The sequence below is a fragment of the Tursiops truncatus genome, chromosome 4 (assembly GCF_011762595.2).
Source record: "Tursiops truncatus isolate mTurTru1 chromosome 4, mTurTru1.mat.Y, whole genome shotgun sequence".
NCBI lineage: Eukaryota > Metazoa > Chordata > Mammalia > Artiodactyla > Delphinidae > Tursiops > Tursiops truncatus.
Window position 1 is genome coordinate 115384015 of NC_047037.1, and position 21751 is coordinate 115405765.

At 37.0% G+C, this 21751-nt stretch overlaps 2 long non-coding RNA genes across 2 annotated transcripts in view; one reads left to right on the forward strand and one right to left on the reverse strand.

The window, feature by feature from the left end:
• The window catches only part of LOC141278604 (uncharacterized), a 41291-nt gene that overhangs the window by 5109 nt on the left and 14431 nt on the right, over positions 1-21751 (forward strand). The gene's annotated exons all lie outside the window — the stretch shown is intronic.
• Positions 15086-21751, reverse strand: part of LOC109547966 (uncharacterized) — a 94091-nt gene continuing 87425 nt past the window's right edge. Inside the window, exon 5 of the long non-coding RNA XR_012331564.1 lies at positions 15086-16726. This is a non-coding gene — a long non-coding RNA (uncharacterized lncRNA). The remainder of the gene's footprint in view (positions 16727-21751) is intronic.

Below are 21751 nucleotides of genomic sequence, written 5' to 3' on the forward strand. Positions count from 1 at the left end.
ATTATGCCATGCCTCTGTCTGTTAGACAGCCCACTTGACAACCATCATAGGAGAAATTGATCCAAACATGAAATATACCACTGCTAATTGTCACCATCACTGTATATTGAATACAGAAATAGGATACACACATAAACTGAAGTCCCATTAATCTCTGATGGTGTCCTGAATTCTCATGTTCTTTTTCAACCTACAGCATGACTGGCATAAACTCATACTCCTGCTCTTATCTCTGCTGAAGTCTTTTATAGACAACCCTTTTCTATGATTTACACCTCATTATAAAAATCAAAGTTCTTGGCTGTCAGAAAGAAATGGAGTGCAGCAAGCTAGGAACTAGTTCTCTGACATACTGAGATAGCAGAACAGCCTGGAGGTGGAACTCCCAAAACAGAAAGTTGGAATTATAGATACCACCTACATTCATTCATAAATAGAAGAAATAATGCTGGCACAGAACAGTGATTTTCAAATCGTGGTGCAAAAGATTCTAAATAGTATTTTAATTTTAAAAATTTGATGTATGACTGAAGATATCAAACTTCACAGGATTCATTTCCCTCTTGCAGCATAAATTAATTTCACATATCTCTTATTGGAAAAAAACAGAAATATTAATGATTTAATAAAATGAAATATAGTGGTTCAATTCCCTTCGGAAGGAGAATCTGCCAGTTTCCTTAAAGCTCTACTTCTAGACACGATAACACTAGTTATTTTTGCTATTTAAACTTTAAGCTGCACTTTTGGCCAGTCTGAAGTGATATGTAGGCATAGCGTGTAAATGTGACTTTTAACTAATTATGAATTAAAGTTTCTTACAGCGTTTACATAAATTTGGATCGTGTGAAAAGAACGAAAAATTTGACTTATGAGCTTCATAAAACATGTCCTCTGCATTCACTATTTATTAAGCTGTTCATTTTATAAAAGAAGCGATGGATTTTTGTTTTATTCATCTCCCTCCACTCTCCACTCTCTCATCATTAGCCTTTAACATGCTGCTTTCTTGTGAGCCGTAAATGTATGTAATGAATTTATGTATCAGTTAGTGTATGTGTGTGTTCCTTTCTCATTAGTGAGAAAGGGTGTGGCGTGTCCATCCCTGGAGAGCTTCAAGAAGAGAATAAAACCTATGCTTTGTATGATGCATTATTCCCCTCAGGATCCTGGACCGGATGATCTCTTAAAGTCAGTTTTTGATCTATAACTAAATGATCAGTGAGCCAGCTTCAGGTCACCCTATACTATTTAGTACCTAATGCTACTGCTCAAGAGTACTAAATGGTGTCCCTGAGCTGTGAAAAAAATTAATGTACAACCCTTAGGGTCCAAATTACTGCCAGGGAGTGATTTAGGTAATGGGAAATAAATTCTATTAATATCTAGTTAAGTAGTTAATCAGCAAGTAAAATAATAATAAGAAGAAAATAAGCAGTTAAATCTGTTTTCTCATTCTGTCCTCCATGAACAGAAAGAATAACTGTTAGGTGTGCTCCTCATAACATCTTTAATAAATTTTAAATTAGTGCTCAAGACTTCCCTTGGGTTTCTCATCTCTAAGCTAAATATGCCCTATTCCTTTAATATTTACACGTAAGATCTGTTTTCACTTCTTTAATCACCTTCAGGGCTCTTTTCATTGTCCTCTTCAGTTTATCCACATCTTTATCAATGGGATGATCCATAATGTTAATCTGATGAAGGACTAGAATATACTGTAAGAGGTGCTCACTTTTGCCTATATTTTTAAATGTTACCTTAATCTCAGGACAAACGCCAATGTTATAAATTGCAGATTTGTAGTTTTTGCAATGACCAATTGCAATCATGGGTAGCCCTTCCAGACAGTTATGATAGTACCTAAAATTTCTCTGGTTTGTGTACCAAGCTTATTAAACAGGCACTGTTTAAAGGTAATAGTTTTGGCAACAAAGCATTTCTCTAACCACGGTAAGGTAAGGAGATCCAAGCAGTCATATTAGATGACCCACTGTGGTATAAAAACATATATACAAGTCTTCCAGACTGATAACAACTCTTGGTGCCCAGACATATTGAGTTCCTCCCTCAGCAATCACATCTATCTGTGAAAGAATCCTGAATCGAATAAAGAACACAAGATCACTGTAAATTATACTTTAGTGTTGATGTTGTAATCTCTGCTTAATATGTCTTACTACCCCATTTTTATTAAGTTCGTCAATAATTTGGCAAATTAGTGTTCCTGGAAATAGCCATTATTGCAGTTAAAAACAAAACTAAACAAAACACAAAAGAGTCAAGTGCAAGAGAGAGATACCATGACACACTTCCTCATTTAGTCGTCTGGTTGTTGTTTGCTCTCCCTTGTACTAGCAATTTTTTGATAGACTTGATAGAAGGGGAATATTAGTCATCTGAACATACCCAGTCTCCCTAAGGAAAGTGAAAAAGAATTATATGCTCTGTAAACCAATGCCTCGGATCAGGGTTTAGTGTGAAAGTCATTAAAATCTGTTTATTTTTCCATTTTGAGAATCCGTAATGCTCCAAATTCCATGCCACTATCTTACTACACTCAATCTCTTTCCAAATGGGAGAGTTAAAGTTGAATGTATCACTTAGCACAACTATTTTGAAAGATAGTTCACCAAAATATGGACTCACTGAACTTTGCCATTGATAAGAAGAGAAGAAAGGAATGAAGTCAGTGAAGAATGAAAGCAGATGGCCCTGTCCTTCTTCCTAATTTATGTCTCTTTACTACTGTGATACATTTTCATTTCTTCCACAATGTAATTACATCCTATTGAGACACAATATTCTCAATTCACTTCAACAGCTCCTTTAGTTTTTGAAGTTACCATCTTCTCCTAGTAAGAAAGAACTTGAAGAAAAGTGGTCATTGAGAGGAAGGAGTGTCAAGTCGTCAAGCCTACCTCCATAATTCTGTGTATGACAACAAGAGTTTTATTCACTTAAGGACAATTGATTTTTCCTTAGAAGACTAGCAGAGAACATTTGGAGAACATCTTGTTGAAACTCAAAAAAGAGGAGATAAAATTAGCCCCAACCCTATGAAGAAAGTAACTCAGATGATAGGTGAAAAATCAAAGGGATTGACTTTCACCTGGGGTAACAGGTGTGGTCAGCTCATTGTGGTTGGATGTCACTGAAGAAAGATACAGATGTACATATGTGCTTAGGTCTAATGTAACACAAGGCTACTCTTTGAGGAACTTATGAAAAGAACTGGGACTTTATTGGTAACAGACTTTACTTCCATAGTAAAATCAGTAAAGTCAACACAAGTATCATTGGCAATGTTAGACATCCACACCTAGATATATCATAATCAAATTGTTGAAAGACAAAGAGATTTCTGAAGCAACAAGAAAGAAATAACTCATCATGTATAGGAGATATTCATTAAAATTAGCAGCTGACTTCTTGTCAGAAACCATTGAGGCCAGAAGTCAGTGGGATGACATATTCAAAGGGCAAAAGAAAAGTACTATTAACTAAGAATTCTATATCCAACTACCCTTTAAAAATAAGACATTTCCCAGATAAGTAAAAACTGAGATAATTCACTACTGCCACAAGAACTACTAAAGGGAGTCCTTCAGACTGAAATAAAGGATACTAGACAGTAACGTGAATCCGTGTGAAGAAATAAAGAAAAAAAGCTCATGTTAGAAGCTCATTAAAAAAAGAAAAAAGGTAGGAAGGCTCTGGATTGAAGCCCTCTGTACATATTTCCCTTTTTGTTAAGAACCATAAAGAAATAAAACTGGATTAAAATTACTAAGTGTTCTTAGACAAATTCCCACAAATGCCATTATAAATTTTGGTCTTCTTTGTTCTCATGGCTCTAATATTTAGTAGCTTGTTACAATGCACAACACAGCTGTCTACAGGAGACACACTTTTTCAAAGACACAAATAGGTTGAAAATGAAAGGATGGAAAAAGATGTGCTATGCAAAGAGTAAGCAAAAGAAAGTCAGAGTAGCTGTACTGATATCAGACAAAACAGACTTTATTTTGAGACCACACTCTTGCACTGCTGGTGGGAATGTGAATTGGTACAGCCACTATGGAGAACAGTATGGAGGTTCCTTAAAAAACTAAAAATAGAACTATCATATGACCCAGCAATCCCACTACTGGGCATATACCCTGAGAAAACCATAATTCAAAAAGATTCATGTACCACAATGTTCATTGCAGCTCTATTTACAATAGCCAGGATATGGAAGCAACCTAAGTGTCCATAGACAGATGAATGGATAAAGAAGATGTGGCACATATATACAATGGAATATTACTCAGCCATAAAAAGAAATGAAATTGAGCTATTTGTAATGAGGTGGGTGGACCTAGAGTCTGTCATACAGAGTGAAGTAAGTGAGAAAGAGAAAGACAAATACCATATGCTAACACATATATATGGAATTTAAGAAAAAATAATGTCAAGAAGAACCTAGGGGTAAGACAGGAATAAAGACACAGACCTACTAGAGAATGGACTTGAGGATATGGGGAGGGGAAAGGATAAGCTGTGACAAAGTGAAAGAGTGGCATGGACATTTATACACTACCACACGTAAAATAGCTAGTGGGAAGCAGCCACATAGCACAGGGAGATCAGCTTGGTGCTTTGTGACCACCTAGAGGGGTGGGATAGGGAGGGTGGGAGGGAGGGAGATGCAAGAGGGAAGAGATATGGGAACATATGTATATGTATAACTGATTCACTTTGTTATAAAGCAGAAACTAACACACCATTGTAAAGCAATTATACTCCAATAAAGATGTAAAAAAAAAAAAAAAGATTAAAGGAGAAGAAGCATGAGATGTGTTTCCTAAGCCTCACTCCAGGATAGTGGCTAAGAGAGTGAAGAGCATCTGTCACCAGTTTCTACCCTTTGATTATTGTCCCCTCCCTTTCTGTGGCCTGGGGAAGCAGGAATTGCATAAAAAACTAAAACTGAATACAAATCCTATCTAAAATATAGTTGTTTTATTTGATTTTATCTTTATTAAAATTCTATTATATGTGAAAATATAGTCATATTTTTATTAAATAACATACAAAAAAGAATATAAAAAATAAACTCAATTAATTTTCACAAATGTAAGCACTCTCATATAACCAGAATCCAAATCAATAAATGGAGCATTAATAACATCTCAGAACAACCACTTTTGTCCCCTCTTCTAGGTGCTTCCTCCTTCAAAGGATAATCACTATCCAGACTTCTGACACTATAGATAAGTTTTACCTGTTTCCAAACATTATAGAATGTAATCAGATAGTGTGTACTTTTTGCATCTGACTTCTTACACTTAGTGCCATATTTATACAGTACATCCATATTGTGGTAATAGTTGTAGTTTGCTCATTCATACTGTAGTATTGGATTCCACTGTCTGATTATACTATAATGTATTTATTAGTTCTACGATTGATGGGTATTTGGGTAGTTTTCAGTTTGAGGTTATTTGAGTGGAGCTGCAATGAATATTTTTTATACTGAATATATCTTGCAGTGAATATATGTAAATATTTCTCTTGAATGTACAAATAAGATTTAAACTGTTGAGATAGGATATACCTGTGTTCAACTTTAATAAGAATCCCCAAATAGTTGTACTTGTACAAACACAAATTTGAAGAATTTCCAAAGTAGTTGTACTAATGTACACTGCCTCCAGCAATTTATGAGAGTTTATTGACTTTATATCCTCACCAATATTTGATATTGTCTGTTTTTCAGTTTAGCTATTCTGATGAGCATGCAGTTATATCAATTGTGATTTGAATTTGCATTTATCTAAAGACTAAAAATGTTGAATATCTTATCATATGTTTATTGGTCATTTTGACATCCTCTTTTCTGGATTCTTGCTCATTTTTCAGTTTGGGTTTTCTGTCTTTCTCTTATTGATTTGCAAATATTTTCTCCCAATCTGTGGATTGATTTTCATTCTCTAACTGGTGTCTGATGGACATTCTTAAGAGTTTAATTTAATAATTTTTCTTTTACGGTTATTGATTCTGAGGCCATATTTAAGAAATACTTCCCTATTTTAGGATCTTGAAGAGATTTTTCAATGCTTCTTCTAAAAGATTTATTGTTTTACCTTTTACCTGCAGATCTGAAGTTCATCTAGAGTTGACTTTTGTGTGCAGTGAGAGATATGGATTGAGATATTGTATTTTTCCCCTATGGATGGACATTCAATTGACCCAGGTTATTTATTAAAATAACCACCCTTTCCCACTGCCCTCTAGGGCTACATTTGTTGTGATTTTAGAGGCCTTTATCTTTTTTAGATGGCTAACAAGAGTTCTGAAGATGTTATCCAGTTAAGTATTGATGCACAGAAAGCCATGAGCCCACTTCCTAGAAATAAAAAACATTGATGCTATTATTTTTACTATTCCTCAGTGATTTATGAGCTAGCCATGCTTAATACATATCTCTTTCTCATGCCTCTTTTTTCCTCTTTGATAAATAATAGTTATCTAAATAAATAATATAGTTCATTGATTAAAAAAAATTAGAACATACAAAAAATAATAGAGCAAATGGAGTTGGGAGGGCAGAGTCAAGATGGCTTACTAAGAAGACGTGGAGTTCACATCTCCTCACAACTAGGGGAACTCCTCACAACTGGTGGGGGTCCATGGACACCTAAGGGGACAGGAGGAACCCTCAGTGACTGGGTAGGACGTGGGGGTTGGGGGGAGTGAAGGGGGAGGAGAAGTGGAGGTGGGACAGGACCGGTTCCCCCGAGGGGTGGCTGGGGGAGGGGAAGGGATCCCATGTCTGAAGGGGGAAGTTGGGGAACCACTGTGAGGACACAGGATCAAAATGGAGTGTGGTCAGGTTTCCCCTGCCCACTTGGGGCCCCAGGAAGCTGCTGAGATCCCGGACCTGATCCTCTGCCCACCAAGGCCCCGTCTAGCCACGCGGGTCCTGAGGGAGTGGGAAGGAGGGAAGGGGGAGCAAAAGTAAAGGCTGGACCTATGGGACCAACACCCCTGATGGGTGGCTGGGGGAGGGGAGGGGTTCCTACATGCAACAGGACCCACTCATGGTTATGGGTCCAGCAGCAATGGGGGAGACCTTGGGGGAGATGGTGGGGGGGGGGTGAAGGAATGGAAGGGAATGTGGCCAGCGCTTTCCCTGTCCACTTAGGCACTGGGGAGCCTCTTGGGCTCCCAGGTCTAATCCTCTGCTCTCAGAGCCTCCCTCTTTCTGCCCAGAACCCAAGCCCCGCCCCTACACCCCCACTCAGGGCCTTACCTCTACACTCGGAGACCCTCTCCAATGTGCTGGGCCTAAATCCCACCCACATACCCTCACTCAGAACTCTACCTCCAAACTCTGGAACTCCACACTCCAGAGGCCCTCCTTTCCACATGCTGCCTCTCCCCTTCCATGGAGGTCCTAAGCAGAGGCCCCGCCCCACACTTGAACATCGCCCTGCCTAGGCCCCACCCCCAAGGCCTTTTCCCACTAAGTGGGTCCTGAACATAGGCCCCATGCCACCCTCAAAGGTCATCCCCCCACCCTAAGTCCCACCCCAGGCTAAACCCCACCCCTGTCTAAATTCCACTCCCACCTAAACTCCACTCCATAACCAAGGCTTTTTGTTTTTTCCTTTTTCCTCTTTTAGACTGGGGTTCTGTTTTACCTTGTTGATTCATTGTTGTTGATTCTTTTATATTTTTATTTTTCCTAATAAATCTTTTATTTTTCTAATTTTATTTTATTCTTTATACTTTGTTATTGTTCTCTCCTTTTGGCTTGTTACCCCCCCCCCCCCCACACACACCCTTTCTTTTTTCTTTTTTCTGTTGTGGTCTTATTTTACCTTGCTGCATAAAACTATAATGTTTTATTTTTCCTAATATATTTTTTATCTTTCTAATTTTATTTTGTTTTTTATTCTTTGATACTGTAATCCTCTTTTGTTTTTCTTTCTTTCTTTCTTTCTTTCTTTCTTTCTTTCTTTCTTTCTTTCTTTCTTTCTTTCTTTCTTTCTTTCTTTCTTTCTTTCTTTTTTTCTTTCTTTTTTCACCATGCTATGAAGCTTGTGGGATCTTGGTTCGCAGGCCAGAGGTTGGGCCAGAGCTTCTATGGTGGGAGCTCTGAGTCCAAACTGCTGGACTAACAGAGAAACTCAGACTCCAGTGAATATTAATTGGAGTGAAGCCATTTGGTGGTCCTCATCTCAGCACCAAGACCTGACTCTATCCAACTTCCTGCAAACTCCAGTGCTGAACCTCTCAGGCCAAAAAACCAGTAAGACAGGAATATAGCACCACCCATCAAAAAAAAAAAAAAAAAAAAAAAAGAAATGACAAAAAAGTATGTTACAGATGAAAGAGTAGGTAAAAACCTACAAGACCAAATAAATGAAGACGAAATAGGCACCCTACAAGAAAAAGAATTCAGAGTAACAATAGTAAAAATGATCCAAAATCTCGGAAACAGAATGAAGAAAATACAAGAAACATTTAAAAAGGATCTAGAAGAATTAAAAGCAAATAAACAATGATGAAGAACACAATTACTGAAATTAAAAATACTGTAGAAAGAATCAATAGCAGAAAAACTGAGGCAGAAGAATGGATAAGTGACCTGGAAGATAAAATGATAGAAATAACTGCCAGGAAACGGAATAAAGAAAAAAGAATGAAAAGAATGAAGGACAGTCTCAGAGACCTCTGGGACAAGATTAAACACACCAACATTCAGATTATAGGGGTCCCAGAAGAAGAAGAGGAAAACAAAGTGTCTGAGAAAATATTTGAAGAGATTATAGTCGAAAACTTCCTTAACAAGGGAAAGGAAATAGTCAATCAAGTCCAGGAAGCTCAGAGAGTACCAGACAGGATAAACTCAAAGAGAAACACACCAAGACACATATTCATCAAACTATCAAAAATTAAATACAAAGAAAAAATATTAAAAGCAGGAAGGGAAAAACAACAAATAGCATACAAGGGAATCCCCATAAGGTTAACAGCTGATGTTTCAGCAGAAACTCTGCAAGCCAGAAGGGAGTGGCAGGACATATTTAAAGTGATGAAGGGAAAAACCTCCAACAAATATTACTCTACAAAGCAAAGATCTAACTCAGATTCAATGGAGAAATTAAAATTTTTACAGACAAGCAAAAGGTAAGAGAATTCAGCACCACAAAATGAGCTCTACCACAAATGCTAAAGGAACTTCCCTAGGCAGGAAACATAAGAGAGGAAAAGACCTAAAATGACGAACCCAAAACAATTAAGAAAATGGTAATAGGAACATGCATATCGATAACTACCTTAAATGTAAATGGATTAAATGCTCCAACCAAAAGGCATAGACTGGCTGAATGGATACATAAACAAGACCCATATATATGCTGCCTACAAGAGACCCACTTCAGACCTAGGGATACATACAGACTGAAAGTGAGGTGATGGAAAAAGATATTCCATGCAAAAGAAAATCAAAACAAAGCTGGAGTAGCAATTCTAATATGACACAAAATAGACTTTAAAATAAAGCCTATTACAAGAGACAAAGAAGGACACTACATAATGATCAAGGGATCAATCCAAGAAGTAGATATAACAACTGTAAATATTTATGCCCGCAACATAAGAGCACCTCAATACATAAGGCAAATGCTAACAGCCATAAAAGGGGAAACCTACAGTAACACAATCATAGTAGGGGACTTTAACACCCCACTTGCACCAATGGACAGGTCATCCAAAATGAAAATAAATAAGGAAACACAAGCTTTAAATGACACATTAAACAAGATGGACTTAACTGATATTTTAGAACATTCCATGCAAAAACAACAGAATACAGTTTCTTCTCAAGTCCTCATGGAACATTCTCCAGGATAGACCATATCTTAGGTCACAAATCAAGCCTTGGTAAATTTAAGAAAATTGAAATCGAATCAAGTATCTTTTTGACCACAATGTTATGAGACTAGATATCAATTACAGAAAAATAACTGTAAAAAATACAAACCCATGGAGGCTAAACAATATGCTACTAAATAACCAAGAGATCACTGAAGAAATCAAAGAGGAAATCAAAAAATAACTAGAAACAAAGGACAATGAAAACACGATGACCCAAAACCTATGGGATGCTGCAAAAGCAGTTCTAAGAGGGAAGTTTATAGCAATACAATCCTACCTCAAGAAACAGGAAACATCTCAAATAAACAACCTAACCTTACACCTAAAGCAATTAGAGAAAGAAAAACAGAAATAACCCAAAGTTAGCAAAAGGAAATAAATCATAAAAATCAGATCAGAAACAAGTGAAAAATAAATGAAGGAAACAATAACAAAGATCAAAAAAACAAAAAGCTGGTCCTTTGAGAAGAAAAATATAATTGATAAACCATTAGCCTGACTCATCAAGAAAAAAAGGGAGAAGACTCAAATCAACAGAATTAGAAATGAAGAAGGAGAAGTAACAACTGACCCTGCAGAAATACAAAGGATCATGAGAGATTACTACAAGCAACTATATGCCAATCAAATGGACAACCTGGAAGAAATGGACAAATTCTTTAAAAAGCACAACTTTCCAAGATTGAACCAGGAAGAAATAGAAAATATAAACAGACCAATCACAAGCACTGAAATTGAAACTGTGATTCAAAATCTTCCAACAAACAAAAGCCCAGGACCAGATGACTTCACCAGCGAATTCTTTCAAACATTTAAAGAAGAGCTAACACCTTTCCTTCTCAACCTCTTCCAAAATCTGGCAGAGAGATGAACACTCCCAAATTCATCCTATGAGGCCACCATCACCCTGATACCAAAACCAGAAAAAGATGCCACAAAAAAAGAAAACTACAGGCCAGTATCTCTGATGAACATAGATGCAAAAATCCTCAACAAAATACTAGCAAACAGAATCCAGCAGCACATTAAAAGGATCATACACCATGATCAAGTGGGGTTCATCCCAGGGATACAAGGATTCTTCAATATATGAAGATCAATCAATGTGATACAGCATAGTAACGAATTGAAGGATAAAAACCATATGAATATCTCAGTAGATGCAGAAGAAGATGTTGACAAAATTCAACACACATTTATGATAAAAACTCTTCACAAAGTAGGCATAGAGGGAACTTTCCTCAACATATTAAAGGCCATATATGACAAACCCACAGCCAACATTGTTCTCGATGGTGAAAAACTGAAACCCTTTCCTCTAAGATCAGGAACATGACAAGGTTGCCCACTCTCACCACTATTATTCAACATAGTCCTGGATGTTTTAGCCACAGCAATCAGAGAAGGAAAAGGAATCCAAATCAGAAAAGAAGAAATAAGCTGTCACTGTTTGCAGATGACATGATACTATACATAGAGAATCCTGAAGATGCTACCAGAAAACTACCAGAGTTAATCAATGAATTTGGTAAAGTAGCAGGATATAAAATGAATGCACAGAAATCTCTTGCATTCCTATACACTAATGATGAAAAATCTGATAGAGAAATTAAGGAAACACTCCCATTTACCACTGTGACAAAAAAAAATAAAATATCTAGGAATAAACCTATCTAAGGAAACAAAAGACCTGTATGTAGAAAACTATAAGACACTGATGAAAGAAATCAGAGATGATACAAACAGATGAAGAGATATACCATGTTCTTGGATCGGAAGAATCAACATTGTGAAAATGACTATACTACCCAAAGCAATCTACAGATTCAATGCAATCCCTATCAAGCTACCAATGGCATTTTTCACAGAACTAGGACAAATAATTTCCCAACTTGTATGGAAACAGAAAAGATCTCAAATAGCCAAAGCAATCTTGAGAAAGAAAAATGGAGCTGGAGAAATCAGGTTTCTGGACTTTGGACTATACTACAAAGCTACAGGAATCAAGACAGTATGGTAGTGGCACAAAAACAGAAATATAGATCAATGGAACAGGATAGAAAGCCCAGAGATAAACCCACACATATGGTCCCCTTATCTCTGAAAACGGTGGCAAGAGTATACAATGAAGAAAAGACAGCCTCTTCAATAAGTGGTGCTGGGAAAACTGGACTGCTACATGTAAAAGAATGATATTAGAACACTCCCTAACACCATACACAAAATAAACTCAAAATGAATTAAAAACCTAAATATAAGGTCAGACACTATAGAAATCTTAGAGGAAAACATAGGCAGAACACTCTTTGACATAAATCACAGCAAGATCCTTTTTGACCCACCTCCTAGAGAAATGGAAATAAAAACAGAAATAAACACATACGACCTAATGAAACTTAAAAGCTTTTGCACAGCAAAGGAAACCATAAACAGGACGAAAAGACAACCCTCAGAATGGGAGAAAATATGTGCAAGCAAAGTAACTGACAAAGGATTGATCTCCAAAATATACAAGCAGCTCATGGAGCTCAGTATCAAAAAAGGAAACAACCCAATCCAAAAATGAGCAGAAGACCTAAATAGACATTTCTCCAAAGAAGGTATACAGATTGACAAAACACATGAAAGGATGCTCAACATCACTAATCATTAGAGAAATGCAAATCAAAAGTACAATGAGGTATCACCTCACACTAGTCAGAATGGCCATCATCAAAAAATCTACTAACAATAAATGCTGGAGAGGGTGTGGAGAAAAGGGAACCCTCTTGCACTGTTTGTTGGAATGTAAATTGATACTGCCACTATGGAGAACAGTAGGGACCTTCCTTAAAAAACTAATAATAGAGCTACCGTATCACCCAGAAATCCCATTACTGGGCATATACCCTGAAAAAAATATAATTCAAAAAGAGTCATGGGTTTCCCTGGTGGCGCAGTGGTTGAGAGTCCGCCTGCTCTGGCAGGGGATGCGGGTTCATGCCCCGGTCCGGGAAGATCCCACATGCTGTGGAGTGGCTGGGCGCGTGAGCCATGGTCACTGAACCTGCGCGTCCGGAGCCTGTGCTCCGCAATGGGAGAGGTCACAACAGTGAGAGGCCCACATACCGAAAAAAAAAAAAAAAAAAGTCATGTACCACAATGTTCATTGCAGCACTATTTACAATAGCCAGGACATGCAAGCAACCTAAGTGTCCATCGACAAATGAATGGATAAAGAAGAAGTGGCACATATATACAATGGAATATTACTCAGTCATAAAAAAAAACAAAATTGAGTTATTTGTAGTGAGGTAGATGGACCTAGAGTCTGTCATACAGAGAGAAGTAAGTCAGAAAGAGAAAAACAAATACTGTATGCTAACATATATATATGGAATCTAAAAAAAAAAAAAGATTCTGATGAACCTAGGAGAAGGAGTGGAATAAAGACATATAAGTAGAGTATGGACTTGAGGACATGGCAAGGGGGAAGAGTAAGCTGGAACAAAGTGAGAGAGTAACACTGACACATATACACTACAAAGTGTAAAATAGATAGCTAGTGGGAAGCAGCTGCATAGCACAAGGAGATCAGCTTGGTTCTTTGCAGCCATCTAGAGGGGTGGGATAAAGAGCGTGGGAGGGAGACGCAAGAGTGAGGGGATATGGTGTTATACATATGCATATAGTTGATTCACTTTGTGATACAGCAAAAACTAACACAACATTGTAAAGCAGTTATACTCCAATAAAGATGTTAAAAAATATAATAGAGCAGAAAATAAGAATGACCCATAATCCTATCAACCAAAAGAAAATCATGAAAGATTTTTGATGTTTTCTTCTCATATTTTTTCTAATAAGTTCATTCGTTATATTTTAATAGAGTTACTGAGTACATTAAAGCACACAGATTTATGATAACAGTGTAAAAGATTACTTCTCTCTTATCAAAATATATATTCACATATAAATGCAGAAGGGAAACAGGATGGTACAGACTCATTTTTCTCTGTTCCTCCCTTACCAAGTACAGGTAAAAACTCTGAAAATAACCCAACAGGGAACCCAAAAACATAAAAAGAAGATAGGCTAGCTAGAGACACCAGGTATGTATAAACAACACTGTGGCCTAGGATCTTCTCACATCCCCCTGCCCCTAATTGCACTAGCAGAAGGAGAACTAGGCCCAACTTTTTCTGATTCCCCAACCTAATGGCAGAATATGGTTCTGGTAAGTTGATCCCTTCCCCAGATTGAAGAAGTGTACTACCAACAACAATCATCCTGGATAGTTATTTTCTGTCCCTATGGCCAAGACTCTCCCCTACCCCCATGCTCAGAAACACAGGAAGTCATCTCAAACAAGGATTGAGTGGGAACCCTGCGAACAATAGGAGACCCATGGAACTTTCTCAACCCCATGAGCAGGAGTCTCCTTTCTTCCCCCTTAAAACTCTAGGTGGCCTGGTCTGGTAACTGCCACCAAAAAGAATCATGAGGAGACCAAGTTTCAACAAGCAAACCAAAGAGACAAAAATATACTACAGAGGCTCAGAAAACTAAATCGTCAGTGCAACTGTAGCCCACAAAATGTAGGCACTGTATGTTCAACACAAAAATAAGACACAAGATATAGGAAACCATAGAAGACATAGAAAACATGAAGAATATGACTGATAAAGCAGAAAACTTAAATAGGACCCACAGTATCCCAAAATAATAATCAAAATTTCCAGGATACAATTGAAAATCACTTGCCATAACAAGAAACAGAAAAATCCCAACTTGAATGAGAAAAGACAATAGATAGCAATACTAAGATAAATAGGATACTGGAATTATCTGACAAGGATTTTACCATAGCCATCATAAAAATGCTTCCACAAGCAATTACAAATGCCCTTGAAACAAATGAAAAAAATTAAAATTTCATCAAAAATTTAAAAGACCAAATGGAAGTTATGGAAATAGAAAAATATAATAACAAATTAAAAATTCAATAGAGGGGCTCAATAGCAGAATGAGTATGACAAAAGAAAAATTCAGTAAAGTTGAAGATAGAATAACCAATTACTCATTCTGAACAACAGACAAAACAGACTACATACACACACACACACACACACACACACACACACAGAACCTCAGAAATCTGTGGGATGATAATAAAAAATCAAATGTTTTGTCTTCAGAGTCCCAGAAGAAGAGGAGAAAGGGAATGGAGCTGAAGAAATATTTGAAGAAATAATGGCTAAAATTTTCCTAAATTTTATGAAAGATATGAACCTATAGATTTAAGAAGCTGAGAAAATCTCAAATAGAATAAACTCAAAGAAATCCACACCAAGACACATTAAAATAAAAGGTTTATTTACTTTTGACAAAAGTTTGACAGCAGACACAGAGAAAGCAGCCAAACAACGTATTATTTATAGGGGGTCAACCCACGACATTTTTCTCATCTGAAACCATAGAGGCCAGGGAGAAGTTATAAGACATTTTCCAAGCACTTAAAGAAAAGAGCTATTAAAAAAAAAAAAAAAAAAAAAAAGAAAAGAGCTATTGACCCCAACTATGTACTTTGGGTATGAAGAGAAAATAAAGACATTTTTCAGACAGAGGAAATTTAAGAGAATTTGTTATCATCAGACTTACCCTTAAGGAATGGCTAAAGAGATGTCTAAATAGGAAGAAAATGACAACAGAATGAGATTAGGAATTCCAGAAAAGAAAGACAAAAAATGTAATGGGCGAAAATAATGGTAAGACAATTCTTTTCTGCATGATTTTTAAAAAATCACATTTGATCATTGAAGAAAAATTATAAGGCCCTATATTCAATATAGAGAGAGAAAATATTCAAGATAATTGTATTTTCACAGTTGGAGTATAAAGAGATCAAAATGAAAATAATATTTCTATACTTCACTGGAAGTAGTAAAACATTAAGACTAGTACACTGTTGATACCTTTTATATTTATAACATCTAGAACAACCACTAAGAAAACTATATAAAGAAATACACTCAAAATCATTAAAAATCAAAGTGATGTCTTAAAAATTGGTCAAGCAACTCACAGAAAGGCAAGAATAAAGAGATATACAAGAAACAGAGAATAAACAGCAAACAAACAATATGGAAGACTTAAGCCCTATCATATCAAAAATTACCTATATTATAAATGATCTCAATATAGCAATTAGAAGACAGAGTTGGCAGAGCAGATTTTAAAAAATGGCCCAACTATATGCTATCTCTAAGAAATTCACTTCAAAAACAATCTAGGTAGGTTGAAAGTAAAAGGATGGAAAAAGATATGCCATGTAAACAAGAATTAAAAATAAAATTCAGAGTTCTCTATGTCTTTATTAACACACTCAACTATGCTCAGATAATCTAATACATTGTGGGGCTCAGCCTTTGTGTAATTGATTGATGACTACAGTTTTGCAGACTTTCTTAGCTCTTCCTGAACCAAATTACTCAAGTATTAAGTCCAGGTCTTACTAATATTAGACAGAAGAGTAATAACGAGAAAACCATCTAGATGAACACACTGATATGAAATTGCTGGCAGGAGATTGGCTGGTCAGAAGAGCAGCCGTAGCTAAAGGAAACATGCATGCAAGATCAGGTAGGTAAATAAGAGCCCAGCTTCATATTTTGCATTTGAAGGAGAGCTTTGATGCATTACAAAAATAGCAAGAGAGGAGGGACTAGTGGAAGGATGATTTTTATCATCAGTTCTATGGTTTGGCTTGTGGCTCTGCTCTTTTCAACATCTGTCAGTCTCCATCAGTGTATACCTGCATAAAAATTGAGGAAATTATCATTTGAAAGGTTATAAAATCATCCACACAATGAATTTCACCTTCCTACTTGTAGTTTGACAGCTAGGTTAAGTTATGTCCAAATAAAATTAGCCTTCCATAAGATGCTTTCACATAATAAACTTCCTGGTACATATGGTTACCTTTGGTGGGCCAGGAGCCTTACCCAACTGACCTGAAAAACTGTTGACCAGACTTGACAGAATACAGTCCACCAAAGGGCTAGAAACCTCAGAGAGAAAAAAATGTGTCCCTTCCCTTCTCCCTGTCTCCCCTAGACCATTGTAGAAAATGACGTTTTTCTAAACATAGGTGGAAATATTCTAGACTTTCTATATTTCAATCAGTTCTAGGATGTCTTATGGGATCTAGAACCCATGAGAGCTACACTGAACCTGCAGAGAAATCCAGTGATTGCCCCCAACTCACTTGTAAACTCCCATATAAAATCTGCCATATATATATAAATCGACCAGAACTAGGCCTTCCATAATTTCATAAGAGGAGGCACAAGAGAGCTCAGCATGACATTAAAGTGGAAGTAAGGTATGATCTTCCTACAACCCTCCTGTAATCTTTCATGACCAATCATCATTTTCACTAGAAATACTAATTTAGATGTTTAGTCTGAGTGCAGTCTTTTTCCTCTCAGTCATATTCTCTCCCTAGTCAGATGTGGTAAAGGGACATGCTCTACGAACAGAGTGATAAGTTAAATTGATTTCATATTTCTAACTCCAGATTATGTTGTGACCTTGTGGGGAGATGGGGGTTAGGGGATGATGGGCTTGGATCATCTTTCCCAGCATGTAAAATTTCCTTCTTTCAATTCAGTACAATTCAATTCAATTCAACAAACATTTATTGGGCATTTGACATAACAAGCAATCCAGAGTCAATAAACCAGAGAAAGAAGTAGCTGTCAGTTTCATAAAGGAGTATATTGAATACAACGACAACATCACAAAAAATATCTCTCCCTCTTTCCTTCCTTGTTTTCTTTTGCCCTTCTTTTCCTTCCTTCTTTCCTTTTCTTTTCTTTTTTCCCCCAGCTTTACTGAGATATAATTGACATGTAACATTGTGTAAGTTTAAGGTACACAATGTGATGATTTGATACTTGTATATATAATGAACGGATTACCCCAATAGGGTTGGTTAACACATCCATCAACTCACAAAATTACCATTAGTGTGTGTGTGTGTGTGTGTGTGTGTGTGTGTGTGTGTGTGTGGTGAGAACATTTCTTACTGAGGCATTGTCTTCCCAAAGAGACATTAGCAAATTCAAATAAATACTGACTTCCACCAATATTCTCTAGCACTTTCACTCACCAATCGACATCAATGCCCTCTTATATTAGGCATCATAAAAGCAGTCACTCCCTTTGCAGAGACCTAGAGAGCAAGGAGGATTTTCTCAAGGTCACCGTTTGCTTTTCTGATGTACACAAAGCAAGCACCAGCACCTCCGCTCTTTGGTAAAGGCATCTCTCATACTGCAGTTTTCTGTCACCAACTATAATGCACTACTGGTGATTTTCATCTACTTCTATATGAAAACATGATAGAATGCTCCTCTTCCCTGGGTTATTTCCATAGCTAGTGTATTTATTATATTAATATTTATCACTTGGATGTCATTTAATGAATGTCGGCAGGGGGGAGGGAGGAGTTAGAATGTTCGCTGAAAGAAGCTGTGCCATTAATTCAAATGGCCGTTAAAGACACACATGCACATTCACATGGCCATATGGGGGCTGTTTTAGGGCACTGAAGCAGTTAATTTTGTTTTAAAGACACAAGCTTAGATAACATAGATCTTTTTGACTTTGTTGAGAATTGAAATTATAAAGCATGCAAGGCTTCAGATCAAAATGCTATATCATTTTCCCCTCCCCACCTTATCTGAGGCACATAATGCCCTTACAATGGCCCACTTCTTGAACTCTTTCCAATTTCAGATATTTCCCATCTCTTTTAATACCTCATTTCTTTTGCATCAATTACAGCCTGACCTAAAGCTGCACTGGAAGTGGAAGTGACATATAGTGGAATCCATTTAAATGAATTTCTGATGAAAGACTAAAACTGTTAAAAGAATAAATTTACTGCACAGAAATTTATACAAATCCCATATATGCTGTGAAATCCTCTTAAATGAAAAACTGATGGAAGATTAAAATGTTAAATGAATTAAAATCCACCATACTGGTGAAATATAATGATGATTTGACCTACTAAATGAATGGTTGAAATGGAGATATAAATTTGAAGTGCTCCAATGTATGTCAATTTTAAATGTGTGACAAGCCAGCATAACACAAAAATATGGCTTTCGCTATTAAAGGAACACATTCTTTGTTGAACTAGTCATTATTTAGAAACACCTGTGTTGGTTCTTTGCATGATTAAAAAAAAAGGAAAAACATCCTGTTTCTTGCAGAAGGTAACATTATACATTAACCTCTCCTTGTTTCCTAATATTTTATCACTTGATCTCTTCAGGTTATATTTCAGCTTGCATATAGTACCTAAGGGGTCAATAAGAATTGGACCCTCCCATTGCCATTTCTACCCTTCAGTGGGGGTCCTTACTAAAGCAGAGCTTATATCTCACTCATAGAATATACATTAGCCAAAAGCTAATATTAGGATATAAATTTTCAGTGAGACACAGAGTTAGCCAAGCAATTCCTACTAAGAATTACTACTCTACCCATCTAATTCCAAATTTAACATTAAAAAACTCTGCTGTAAAAAGTTCCTAGCAGTTAAAATAAGTTTGCAAACTAGTTTCTTGCCAGAAGAATTATAGGTTCCAATTCCGTTTAGGGCACAGGTGACATGTGTTTTGTTAGTAATAAACTTAAGCCTTGGTCACTCAAAAATCATACTCTCTAATTAGGTAAATTAGAAGGCTTTGATCATTGCCAGGTAAAACAACAACAACAAAAAAACAATTGCCCTATGGAAAACTTCACCCAGCAGTCCTTTGACCTATGTTCAGATTATATTATTACAGACATTTGCAATTAGAAGCTGTGGCCAGGAAAGAGTCATTATCCACAGAGGCACCTCTGGCAGTGCCTAAATTTCTGAGCATATGGCCAAATACATGTGACCAGTAATTCAAATGCATCTATTGACCATCAAATGATATGTAACTTGTCTTAAAGGAACAAGAGGGGCAGGGCTTTTATATCAGTTAGGTCTGACCAATCCTGAACCTGCATCTAGGGAGGAATAGAAAGTTGCCTGTGGAGAACTTTTGAATTTTTCATCAACTCTAGATTTCTTGGCTTGGGAATTATCCCAAGCTTCAGTAGAATTCCTAAGGAGAAGACAATCCAGGGTACGGTTGCAAATGATCCAGGATGGTCTGTGGTGGCAGTTGGAATAGCCTTGAAGTATTGTAAATGTCTTGGGCACTGCAGCATCCCTTAAATTACTGCATCTAAAACGCCAGGTGTTCTGCCTTTAGTGGATAATCTTGATGTAATTTTCTGCACATTAGTTATGCACCAGCTTCTAAATACCTCAAGAGCAAGAACTGAGTTTTGGTTATCTTTGCAATTCTAAGGAAACCCGAAACACTCAATAAATGTTTGTTTCCTTAAACTGAAACAGTACAGAGCAATTTTACTCTGGCTGAAGTCATAAGTAAACAAGACTTGGCGCTTTAGCACCCCCTGGGGGCCTGGGGGATACCATAGTTGGCTTCCCCTTACATTTTTTCATTGTTTCCAAAATATTTATGAGGTGCTCAGTACTAGGAATAGAATACCTATCCTCAAGAAGCTTTCTGTCAGAAACGCTGAAAGGTCCTGGCTAACTGTTGTCCAGTGACTACCTATACTGCAACAGTTATTACCACAGCCTGTAGGAGGCCCGGAGATACAGTAGTAAACAAGGTATATTTCCACCCAAAGCAGCACTGATGGGAAAGAGGCAGTTGCAACTGAAGATAAGAAGTGTTCTGAGAGGGGTAAACAGAGAATGCAGGGGAGAAGTAATATCTAAACTAAATTTTGAAGGATGAATAAAAGCTGAATAGGTAAAAGGGGTGTATAAATAAGAGGGGAGCTAATCTGCCAGTTGACGTCACTTTGTGGGTTCATATGTTCTGATATTTTAGATTTATTGGTTCTTCATTAACAGACAGATATTTTCATTTTTCAAATAAATAATAAGAATATTTAATTTTATCAGGAGTTTGACACTTTTTTGAATAGCTGAGTATTCATAGCTTATTCTTATGATATATACCAAATAGGTCAGGTGTTTCATATAAAATTACCTTTTTTTTTTTTTTTTTTTTTTGCGGTATGCGCGCCTCTCACTGCTATGACCTCTCTCATTGCGGAGCACAGGCTCTGGACGCGCAGGCTCAGCGGCCATGGCTCACGGGCCCAGCCGCTGCACGGCATGTGGGATCTTCCCGGACCGGGGCACGAACCCATGTCCCCTGCATCGGCAGGCGGACTCTCAACCACTGCGCCACCAAGGAAGCCCAATCCTTTTATTGATATTACTATTATCACTACTGTCATCTTAGGGCTCAAAGACTTCCAGTATTTATTAGAGTCAAAGTGGAAAAGTATTCTGACATGAAAGACAAGAAAGTCTAAAAAGTTATTTTTGAATATTTCAAAGACTTCTTTTTCTCGAGTCATTCTTTTTTGACTTCTAGTTTAAATATACTAGGAATTGGGAAACCATGCAAATCTCAAATTCTACATTACAGATCGAACTACCAAACTTCCATTTTTGTATGCACTTCATCCTTTCTACACGGAGACTTGGTATAAAGTCAGGTAAGACAGAAGTTATGACTATCTGGTTCACCTGATGGTGACTCAGGCTTCTCCGTCTATGTGAGCTCTCTGCTGGTGCACCCTGGAGCCATCTACTGCAGATTCCCTACAAAGCAGAGTTTCCAGAGGAGTAAATCTCTGATCACCTTCATCAGAATCACCTGGAGAGCTTAGCTTTGTGAGA